This window comes from Mauremys reevesii, linkage group 2 (genome assembly GCF_016161935.1).
Source record: "Mauremys reevesii isolate NIE-2019 linkage group 2, ASM1616193v1, whole genome shotgun sequence".
Classification (NCBI taxonomy): Eukaryota; Metazoa; Chordata; order Testudines; family Geoemydidae; genus Mauremys; species Mauremys reevesii.
Genome location: NC_052624.1, coordinates 227,384,288 through 227,395,075, shown reverse-complemented (window position 1 = coordinate 227,395,075; position 10,788 = coordinate 227,384,288).

Genomic DNA, 10,788 nt, shown 5'->3' with positions numbered 1-10,788 from the left:
CAAACAGACTGGGCTAAGGGACTGCCTTGGGCTCATTGTTTCCCTCCTGCATGCTCTGGAGTGTTCCCCTGCAAGGGTTTTCAGATGCCAGTGGAGGATGCTGTGCCAGGCATCCAATGTGCTCCTCCCTGTCATGGGGTGGGGGTGGTTCCAGAGAAGAGTAGGAGGCAGCTAGAGGAGGAGGTTGAAGAGGTGGTGGTGGTGCCAGGTCCCAGAGAGTAGTATATGCCATGGTGACAGTCAGGTCTCAAAAGCATTCACTCACCAGTTACATAAGTGACTGAAAGAGTACCTGGTCCTGTTCCCTCTGGGCATACTCCCATTCCCTCTGCTGTGACTCCATTCGAAGGAACCAGTGCATGAGTGCATCATCCTGCCAAGGAGCCTTGTCCTTCCTTCTTCTAAGGAACTCAAACTGTTCCTGACTCTTTCTGTCAGAGCCAATGAGCAGGTCCTCCAGGGTCCTTCTCCATCCCCTCTGCTGTCTCTAGGTGCCGCTCCTGCCCTTATGACAGAACAATTTCACTGTCAGCATCAGAAGGTCCTGCCAAGTCAAAGACTAGGTGACACAGGGTTTGAGAGTTCAGTCCAGACCAGTGAGGGGTTGAGTCACTGGCTGCCATGTAACCCTGTGTACCACAAATACTTTGCCACTGTAACTTCCTGCCTGTCATGTTCACAGTCATAACAACCACATATGTTACACCCCGAGCATCTATGTATAACTTCAAACTTAGTCCAGCAACTCTGACCTCATCAGCCTGCCAGCAACACACCAGTAACACTTCCTGGTCTCTATCAGCCTTGGATACTGCATGCAGGATGACCTCAACACACTCCCAGTCCTGAATCCAAAATTTGTGCTCTATAATACCCTGTCCTCTTCTGGACAGTTCAGAGAAATAATAAGATTTTCTTGTTCCTCTAAAGATACATAAGCGCATCACAGCTTATTAATTTAACTTCCTTGCAAACACTGCACAGAGTTGGTAACAAATGTATTAACAACAGGACAAAGGTTAAGTGATACCAAGTAAAAGGAATAAAGTGAAAAAGGGTTACATGCAAATAAAAGTGAAAACATGAATCCTATAGTCTAAAACTTAATCTAGCAAGGTACAGGCTTTGTTCAAGATGGTTTCTCTCACCAGTCTTCCTTCTTCCCAGCCATGGCTGACTCTCCCTCAGTTAAGACCTTCCACAGAAGTACAAGATGCTGACTTCCCTTGTTTTCCTAGTTGAAAGATCCTTGCCTAAGAAGGTTTCTCACCTATATTCAGTTGCCAGACTTGAATCTCTCCCTGGTTGAGGGACTCCTCTTTCTCAGCTTGCAAGAGTTCTGTTCCCTTGTGTTTTTCTAGTGATGGGTACCAAAGATGGCTTCTGTCTTTGCTTATATCTTCCAAAACTTCAGTAACTTTGTGTCAAGAGGAAGGATGCCCTCATGCTGTTCTTCCCTTCCTGTGGATTTCCCATCCTCTTGCTGATTTCTATGTAAATAAGGTTTCCATTGTTTTTGGTCACACCTTGCTTAATCTAATTGGAAACAAGTAAATATCTGTTTTCCCTCCTGTATGGGAGAGAACTGTTTCTCCCTGTTTGGCTGCAGACTTTAAAGCATAATATCATTAAGTATCTATATTTCCTTCTATAGTGGTAGTACATACATTTCACAATTATATTAATCACCAGAATTTTAAATGTCATTAGCTTTCAGAAAATACCTCATTCTATACACTTTTATAACACATAAATATTGTACACTCAGCTGCGAGCAGCGGCACAGGAGGCAGCAAACAGGGCTGCCAACAGGGGAGTTAGCGTGGGAGTTGCCATTGGAGGAGCAGTGTTTGTATCTCGCTGTAGAGGCCCAGAGGGGCAGGCTGCTGAAGGGGCAGCTGAGCCAGGATTGGCTGAGCCCTGAGTAGGGGGAGGAGCCAGGCTAGGAGGGGCCTATAAAAGCGGCCGCCCAGCCAGGCAGCGGCACAGCTGCGAGCAGCGGCACAGGAGGCAGCAAACAGGGCTGCCAACAGGGGAGTTAGCGTGGGAGTTGCCATTGGAGGAGGTGGAAGGGGAGGCCCTGCGCCCCCCAGGTAAGAACACCAAGCGGAGCCAAGACAGCAGCAGCCAGCAGCCATGAGCCAAGCAGCAGAGGACACACCGAGGATGAGAGCATGCAGCAGCTGTGGTATGTACCTGGTCCTAGCAGGGGACCCAGAACAGTACTATATATGCATGAAGTGTCGCCTAATAGAGCTGCTGGAGGAAAAGATCCAGGGCCTAGAGCTGCAGGTAGAAACCCTGATAGAGAATAGAAGGGGGTTTGAGAGGCTGATGGAGCAATGGCAAGCAGTAACTGAGGGGGAACGCCCAGGGGCACAGGGGGGAGCAGGGGCTGAGGCCAAGGAAGGGGGACCACCAGAGGAGGAAGATGGGCGGTGGAAGCATGTGACCGTGAGAAGCAGGCCAAGGAAAAGGAGAGCCAGTGAGGGGGAAATTGAGCTAAGGAACAGGTTTGAAGGTTTGGAGAATGAGGAAGGGGTACAGCAAGTGGTAACTGACAGTGGGAGGCCAAAGAAAAAGAGGCGAGCGGCCAGTCCCATAGAAAAAGGGGAGGAGTTGATGGAAGTAGCACCAAGTTTGGGCCCAGGGAGGATACAGGATGGCTTAAGGGGAACCACAAGGGATGATAGGAATGGAAGGAGCTTGCAACCAGGGGGAACGGGGGATAGGTTAGAGGACCGTGCTGTCCCCAGGCGAAGGCAGGTCTACGTGATTGGGGATTCCATACTGCGAAGGTTGGACAGGCCTGTGACCAGGGCCGATCCGGAGAACAGAAGAGTGTGCTGTCTACCGGGTGCTAAAATACGGGATGTGGACCTGAGGTTGAAAAGGATCCTAAGAGGAGCGGGTAAGAACCCTTTGATCATCCTTCATGTAGGAACGAATGACACGGCTAGATTCTCGCTAGAGAGGATCAAGGGAGACTATGCCAGGTTGGGTAAGACGCTCAAGGAAATTGAGGCCCAGGTGATCTTCAGTGGGATTCTACCTGTCCCTAGGGAAGGGCGCCAAAGGGGTGAGAGGATCGTGACGATTAATAGTTGGCTGAGGGAGTGGTGTTACAAGGAGGGCTTTGGGATGTATGGGCACTGGGAGGCTTTTGGGGACAGACAACTGTTCTCAAGGGATGTGCTCCACCTAAGTAGGGAAGGAAGTAGACTTCTAGGAGGGAGGCTGGCTCATCTGATTAAAAGAGCTTTAAACTAGACACTGGGGGGAGACGGTCAGGAGAGGTCCTAGTGCTCTCCACGCCAAATTTTCACATTGGGAGTGAGGACAACAAGATAACAACAGATATAGCCAGAGGGGGGCGGTTACGTGTAAGGAAGAGGGGGGGGACAGATTCTAGATCTACAAGTCATACTGGAAGTACTGTGTCCCTACCGAGTTGGGTGAAAAGAGTGAGAGGAGCCCAACAGGAAAAATTAGGATGTTTGTTCACCAATGAGAAGCTTAGGTAACAAAATGGAGGAACTGGAGCTCCTGGTCCGGGATTTGAAACCGGATATCGTAGGAATAACAGAAACATGGTGGAACGGTAGCCATGACTGGAGTACAGGTATGGAAGGGTATGTGCTGTTTAGGAAAGACCGATGCAAAGGTAAAGGTGGGGGAGTAGCACTGTATATCAATAATGAGGTAAAATGTAATGAGATAACTAGCACTGCAATGGACAATACGGAGTCTGTTTGGGCAATGGTCACATTGGGGAAGAAAACTACCAGAGCCTCACCCGGGATAGTGATTGGGGTGTGCTATAGACCGCCAGGATCTAGCTTAGAGATGGATAGAGAGCTCTTTAATGTTTTTAAGGAGGTAAACACTAATAGGAACTGCTTGATCATGGGGGACTTTAACTTCCCGGATATAGATTGGGAAACAAATGCTAGTAATAATAATAGGGCTCAGCTTTTCCTAGACGTGATAGCTAATGAATTCCTTCATCAAGTGGTTGCTGAACCGACGAGGGGGGATGCCATTTTAGATTTGATTTTGGTGAGTAACGAGGACCTTGTTGAGGACATTGTTGTAGGGGACAACCTTGGCTCGAGTGATCATGAGCTAATTCGTTTCCAAATAAATGGGAGGATAATCAATAGTGCATCTGAGACTAGGGTGTATGATTTCAAAAGGGCTAATTTTACTAAATTAAGGCGACTAGTTAGGGAAGTGGACTGGGCTAACATATTTAGGGATCTAAGGGCAGATGACGCCTGGGGTTACTTCAGGTTGAAGTTGCAGGAGTTGTCAGAGGCATGTATCCCGAGAAGGGGGAAACGGCTCGTAGGTAGCAGTTTTAGACCGAGCTGGATGAGCAAGCGTCTTAGAGGGGTCATTAAGAAAAAACAGAAAGCGTACCAGGAGTGGAAAATGGGAGGGATCAGCAAGGAAACCTACCTTATTGAGGTCAGAGGGTGCAGGGAAGCTGTGAGAAAGGCAAAGCGACGAGTGGAGATGGACCTAGCGAAGGGGATTAAAACCAATAGCAAACGGTTTTTTAGCCATATAAATAGGAAGAAAACCAAGAAAGAAGAAGTGGGACCGCTTAAAACTTTAAACGGAGTGGAGATTAGGGATAATCTTGGAATGGCACAATATCTGAACGAATACTTTGCCTCGGTCTTTAATGAGGCTAATGAAGGGCTAAGGAATAGTGATAGAGGGACCGATGGGAATGAAGATATGGGGGTAGACATTACGGTATCTGAGGTGGAAGGCAAACTTGAACAGCTTAACGGAAGTAAATCGGGGGGCCCGGATAATCTTCATCCTAGAATATTAAGGGAATTGGCGAGGGATATTGCTAGCCCGTTAGCGATAATCTTTAATAAATCCCTAAATTCGGGGATTGTACCGACTGACTGGAGATTAGCTAATGTAGTTCCTATATTCAAGAAGGGGAAAAAAAGTGACCCGGGAAATTATAGGCCTGTTAGTCTAACATCTGTAGTATGCAAAGTCATGGAAAAAATCTTAAAAGAGAGAGTGGTTCCGGAGCATGAGGCCGATGGCAACTGGGATAGATTACAGCATGGATTTACGAAAGGTGCCAAACCAACTTGATCTCCTTCTTTGAGAGAGTAACAGATTTTTTAGACAAGGGAAATGCGGTGGATCTCATATATCTGGATTTCAGTAAGGCGTTTGATACGGTACCGCATGAAGAATTACTGGTTAAATTGGAAAAGATGGGGATCGAAATGAAAATCCAGAGGTGGATAAGGAGCTGGTTAAAGGGGAGACTGCAGAGGGTAGTATTGAAGGGGAACTGTCTGGTTGGAGGGTTACCAGTGGAGTTCCTAAAGGCTCGGTTTTGGGTCCGATTTTATTCAATCTATTTATTGCTGACCTGGGAACCAAGAGTAGGAGTGGGCTGATAAAGTTTGCGGATGACACCAAGTTGGGGGGTATTGTCAATTCGAAGAGGATCGGGATATTCTCCAGGGAGATTTAGATGACCTTGTAAACTGGAGTATTAGTAACAGGATGAAATTCAATAGTGAGAAGTGTAAGGTTATGCATTTAGGGATGTCTAACAAGAACTTTAGTTATAAGCTGGGGACGCACCAGTTGGAAGTAACGGAGGAGGAGAAGGACCTAGGAGTCCTGGTTGATCGCAGGATGACTATGAGTAGGCAATGTGAGGGGGCCGTTACAAAAGCTCCTGCGGTCTTGGGTTGCATTAGGCGAGGTATTTCTAGTAGGGATAAGGAGGTGCTAGTCCCGTTATATAAGGCGATGGTGAGACCTCATTTGGAGTATTGTGTGCAGTTTTGGTCTCCCATGTTTAAGAAGGATGAATTCAAACTAGAACAGGTACAAAGAAGGGCCACTAGAATGATCCGAGGAATGGAAGGCCTTTCGTATGAAAGGAGACTTGAGGAGCTCGGTTTGTTTTCCTTAACCAAAAGAAGGATAAGAGGAGATATGATTACACTCTTTAAATATATCAGAGGGATAAATACCAGGGAAGGAGAGGAATTATTTCAGCTCAGTGCTAATGTGGACACGAGGACAAACGGATATAAACTGTCAGTCAGGAAATTCAGGCTTGAAATTAGACGAAGGTTTTTAACCATCAGGGGAGTGCAATACTGGAACAGCCTACCGAGGGAAACAGTGGGGGCGAAGGACCTCCATGACTTTAAGATTAAGCTAGATAAGTTTATGGAGGGGATGGTATGATAGGATAACGGGCTTAGTCAATAGGTCAATTAAGTGCCACACTGGTAAATAGTACAATGGGTCAATGGTATGATATAACCTTTTCCAGAGGGTTTGGCTGGAGAGTCTTGCCCGCATGCTCGGGGTTCAGCTGACCGCCATATTTGGGGTCGGGAAGGAATTGTCCTCCAGGGAAGATTGGCAATGGCCCTGGAGGTTTTTCGCCTTCCTCCGAAGCATGGGGCAGGGGTCGCTTGCTAAGGAGTGGGTGGATCGGCTTATGTGGCCTGCATCTTGCAGGAGGTCAGACTAGATGATCATAATGGTCCCTTCTGATCTTGAATTCTATGATTCTATGATTCTATACACAATCAGTTGATTTCATTGCTTATCATTTCAGGTTCAGCCCCTATCTTTATAGATCAGAAAACCTTTGCAATGTATTCTTCTGAAGGTTACCCCTCAAAGTAATGTTTATTCAAGCTATGAGGAATGTGACATGGAGTCTGGTGGTGAAGGAAGCTCAATGCTGCCCACCCCTGCCTGCTGGTGTTTGCTAAAATGCAAATTATTCTGTTTCCTGCAATCTCCTCCCTCACTGTGTTGATGGTCTTGCTTACTGCTTATATGTAAATTGTGGCAAACCCACATTCCTTTGTTTAGAACAAATATTTTTAATGTCTTTAATATGTTTGAGAAACATCATACAGGGAAAATTAATAATTTTGCATATAATGTTGCTACCTAGATTCCACCAGTGTATTATTGACCAGTGAGTTGTTAGTTTTTAAATGATACCTCACGAGGCATATTTTGTACGAAGATTACCACAGTAGTATGTAGGATGTGAATATTAAATGAGATTAAACTAGCTAGAGACATAAAAGATAACAAGAAAACATTCTACAAATACATTAGAAGCAAGAGAACACCAAGGACAGGGCAGGCCTGCTACTCAATGCGGGGCGGGAGGGACAATAAGAGAAAATATGAAAATGGTATAAGTGCTAAATGACTTCTTTGTTTCAGTTTTCACCAAAAAAATTAGTAGCAATTGGACATCTAACATAGTGAATGCCAGTGAAAATGAGGTAGGATCACAGGCTAAAATAGGAAAAGAACATGTTAAAAATTATTTAGACCAGTTAGATGTTTTCAAGTCACCAAGGTCTGATGAAATACATCCTAGAATAATCCTGAGCCATTAGCGATTATCTTCGAAAAGTCATGGAAGATGGGTGAGATTCCAGAGGACTGGAAGAGGGCAAATATAGTACCAATATATAAAAAGGGGAATAAAGACAACCTGGGGAATTACAGACCAGTGAGCTTAACTTCAGTACCCGGAAAGAAAATAGAGCAAATAATTAAGGAATCAATTTGCAGACACCTAGAAGATAATAAGGTGATAAGTAATGATCAGCATGGATTTGTCAAGAACAAATCATGTCAAACCAACCTAATGGCGGAGTAACAAGTAACTTGGTAACTTTCTTTGGCAGGGTAACAAGACTTATGAATAGGGGGGAAGAGATAGATGTGGTATATCTTGACTATCTCATAAACAAACTAGGAAAATATAACCTAGATGGAGTTATTATAAGGTGGATGCATAACTAGTAGGAAAACCATTCCCAGAGAGCAGTTATCAGTGGTTCACAATCAAGCTGGAAGGGTATATCAAGTGGGGTCCCACAGGGATCAGTTTTAGGTCCGGTTCTGTTCAATATCTTCATCAATGGCATAGAGAGTACATTTATAAAGTTTATAAATGTTTATAAAGTTTGTGGACAATACCAAGCTGGGAGGGTTGCAAGTGCTTTGGAAGATAGGATTAAAATTCAAAATGATCTAGACAAACTGGAGAAATGGTCTAAAGCAGGGGTCAGCAACCTATGTCACGTGTGCCAAAGGCGGCACATTAGATGATTTTGAGTGGCACTCATAGTGCCCGGGTCCCAGCCACCGGTCCTGGGGGCTCTGCTGCCATCCTGGGGTCCCGGACGCCAGCTCCCTGCCACCTGGGGTCCCGGACACCGGCCCAGCTCAGCCTGCTGCCGGCCCTGGGTCCCAGCCACCGGTCCTGGGGGCTCTGCTGCCATCCTGGGGTCCCGGACGCCAGCCCCCTGCCACCTGGGGTCCCGGACGCCGGCCCAGCTCAGCCTGCTGCCGGCCCTGGGTCCCAGTTACCAGTCCCGGGGGCTCTGCTGATGGCCTGGCGTCCTACCACCAGCCTAGGGCTCTGCTCCTGGCCTCGGACCGGGGCTCTGAAGCTGCCCCCAGCTGTGGCCCACTGGCCCCAGCCTGGGGTAGTGAAGGATGCAGACAGGGGCAAGAGGACACCTCAGCACCCCCACTTTAAAAATTGTTCCAGAGCCACTATACTGGGATATTTTGAAGTCCTGATTAGCTGCTTACATCACTATCATGTCACGTGGAACAGTGCATTGTGTTTGACATAAGAACATAAGAAAGGCCGTACCGGGTCAGACCAAAGGTCCATCTAGCCCAGTATCCTGTCTACTGACAGTGGCCAATGCCGGGTGCCCCAGAGGGAGTGAACCTAACAGGCAATGATCAAGCGATCTCTCTCCTGCCATCCATCTCCATCCATAGGCGGCAGGTTTGTATAATTTTTGGTGGGGCCCAAAATGGTGGTGCCCCCCCGCTCCTGCCCTGTAAGCCGATATAAAATGAAGCTACAACGCGTCAATGCCACAAGATTACAAGGGTCAATTAAAAGTGGAAAGTCAGAAGCAGCACTTGCCTACTTCAATATACAGTATTATATTTTGTTGCATCTGTTGTGATGAAGTGGGAATGTTCTTAATATTTTCTCTGAATACTGTGTGGGTGCCTCAGTTTCCCCTGCAAGATGCCAACTGAAGGTGTTGGGGACAAAGAGATCAGGTGGCCTCCTTGTCCAGAAGAGACACAGAGGCCAGAGGAGGGAGTGTCAGTTTGGAGCTGGCTGGGGAAATTGGGAGAGACCCAGAACTTGGTTCTGGGCTCCCCACCCCCCAAGATGGACCTGACAGAGGGGTTCTGTTTTCTGTACCAACAAGCTCTGTTTAAACTGTGTTCCCGTCATCTAATAAACCTTCTGTTTTACTGTCTGGCTGAGAGTCACATCTGACTGCAGAGTTGGGGTGCAGCGACCTCTGGTTGCCCCAGGACCAGCCTGGGCAGACTCACTTTGGAAAGTGCATGACGTGGAAGGGCATGCTGAATGCTCCGAGGTCAGACCCAGGAAGGTGTAAGCTTCTTGCCCTGGAGACAGTATGCTCCGAGAGAGGAGGCTCCCCCAGAGTCCTGACTGGCTTTGTATGGAGATGTTCCAAAGCATCACAGCATTCCCTTCTACACCGTGCACTTCCCAGAAGTCCGCACAGGCACTGACACTCCCTCCTCCGGCCTTTGTCTCTTTTCCAGGCATTAGGAGGCCACCTGATCTCTCTGTTCTCCAACACTTTCAGTTGGCACCTTGCAGGGGAAACTGATTTGGGAGAAATGAAGTAAAAGCTGCCCAAACCGAGCTTGAGCACTCCTGAATTTTGAGGTGTTCAAATCTGGAAGGCAGGTGCTGGGGGTGGGAGAGGGCTGTGGGCTCCATGGGGGAGCATGGTAGCAACTGTCTGGAGCTGCATGGAGCCAGATACGCTGGTCTGAGTGGCACAGTAAGCGGTTTGGGGGTTGGAGAAGAGGTAGGGAGTTCCGGGGGGCAGTCAAGGGACAAGGAGCAGGGGGAGTTGGATGGGGCAGAGGTTCGAAGGGGCAGTCAGGGGACAGGCAGCAGTAGGATAGGCATGGAGTCTAAGAGGTTTATCAGGGGACAGGTAGGGGGTGCGGTCCTGGGGGGGGAAGTTGGGTGGGGTCTCAGGAGGGGGCAGTTGGGGACAAGGAGAAGGGAGGCTTAGATGGGGCTGAGGTCCCAAGGGGCAGTTAGGGGCAGGGGTCTCGGGAGGGGGTAATCGGGGAACAAGGACCAGTGGGGCTTAGATAGGGGGTGGAGGTTCTGGGGGGCAGTTGGGGCAGGGGTCTGGGGAGGGGGCAATCAGCAGACAGAGGCTGGGATTCAAAGGGCTCTGGGCTGCTGGCAGCCACGGGGATCCCAGAGCCCTTTAAATCCCAGCCCCGGCTGGGAGTCAGAGGACTCTGGGCTGCCTGCAACCGCGGGGAGCCCAGAGCCTTTTAAATCCCAGCCGGGGCCGGGAATCAGAGAGCTCTGGGCTGCCCTCCACCCTCTCCCCCCAGCTACTGTGAGTGAAATTAACAAGGATGCCAGAAACCTAGCCCTGGGGGCTGAACCATCAGGGAACAGCTGAGTTTAAACTATTCTTATGCAGGGAGCAGGTTTCTCTCTTCCTCCCTCAGTCAGTTTCCTTTTCTTACTGGTCCTCCGTACCAGCATGTACCAGCTTACTTTCACCTCTGAATAAAGCACAAATTTATATAAGCAAGTTTACATCACAGTTAAAGCATTTAATTGCCTGTGGTTAATTAACAGCACCTGGTGAAGCATTTGATTACAAAATTCATGGCCTTGAGCAGTTCCTGGCC